Below are 1,162 nucleotides of genomic sequence, written 5' to 3'. Positions count from 1 at the left end.
ATTAAACTTGAAATGTATAATATGGGGTATTAATGAGATAATTTTGCTGTTATAGACCCCGAGGAACAAATTTCGAAGGTCGATCGAGGTAAACATAAGGTTTCGAAATAACTGAAACACAACTCCGAAAAGAATACCAGGTAAGTTCGGATAACTTAAAGTAAACCCCTAATATGCATAATTGAATGATTTATGAATACATGATGATTGCATTTATTATTGGCATGAAATATCATGGAAATACATATTTGATGGTAACATTTAAAAAATGTCTTGGTTGAGGTTGACAGAGGGAATTCGATGGATAAACCCTCATTGGTATGTGTAAAGAGATCCTGCATGTGTTGCAGTAAGAATTTAGCCCAGACGGGTAATCAGTGATCTCAAGTATGAAAAGGATCTAGCCCAGACGGGTGTTCCTTGAATGATCAAGCCTCCCGAAGAATATGTGTGCATTATGGATTTAGCCCGTACTGGTAATCCGATTAGGATTTGAATTTAGCCTGGACTGGTAATTCAGATCCGAGCTCATTAAGGGTGTTTGTCGCTATAATGGATTTAGCCTGGACTGGTAATTCCGACATCACCTTATGAGTTCATGATATGGGGTATTTAGCCTCGACTGGTAATCCTGCCATGAGATGTGAGGTTTGTGGGAGTGCATATATGTGAAATGATCATTCATAAGAATTGACGGATAATGGGTATTCCATCGAGATTTCCTAGAAACTCAACGAGATTAATATGATGTATGTCAATAAGATGATGAATGATTAGCTCATCTACATAAATTACATGATGCTTTGTTATGTGACTAACTCATTGATTGAGTGCGTGTGATAGGAAATCATTTCATAATTAATGATTTCATGATTTAAGTATGGATGTGTGCTAATTACTCAGTAAGTTTACTTTCCAGTTATTCGAGCTTACTAAGCATGAAAATGCTTACCCCTCTCTTTTTCCCCATCTCGTAAAGCTCGAGAACTCATAAGGACTGGAAGATGATTGGAGAGTCAACAAACTATCAACTAGACAAGCTTTGGTATAAAGACTTAGTTTATTTTGTTCAATGGCATGTATAGTATTTTTGAGTATTTTGTATATGTGTTATTTGATTTTTCAAATGAAGGCATGTAAAAATGTGTTTATCCGTTTGTAT

The sequence above is a fragment of the Gossypium hirsutum genome, chromosome A01 (genome assembly GCF_007990345.1).
Source record: "Gossypium hirsutum isolate 1008001.06 chromosome A01, Gossypium_hirsutum_v2.1, whole genome shotgun sequence".
NCBI lineage: Eukaryota > Viridiplantae > Streptophyta > Magnoliopsida > Malvales > Malvaceae > Gossypium > Gossypium hirsutum.
Note: the sequence above shows the minus strand (reverse complement) of the source record.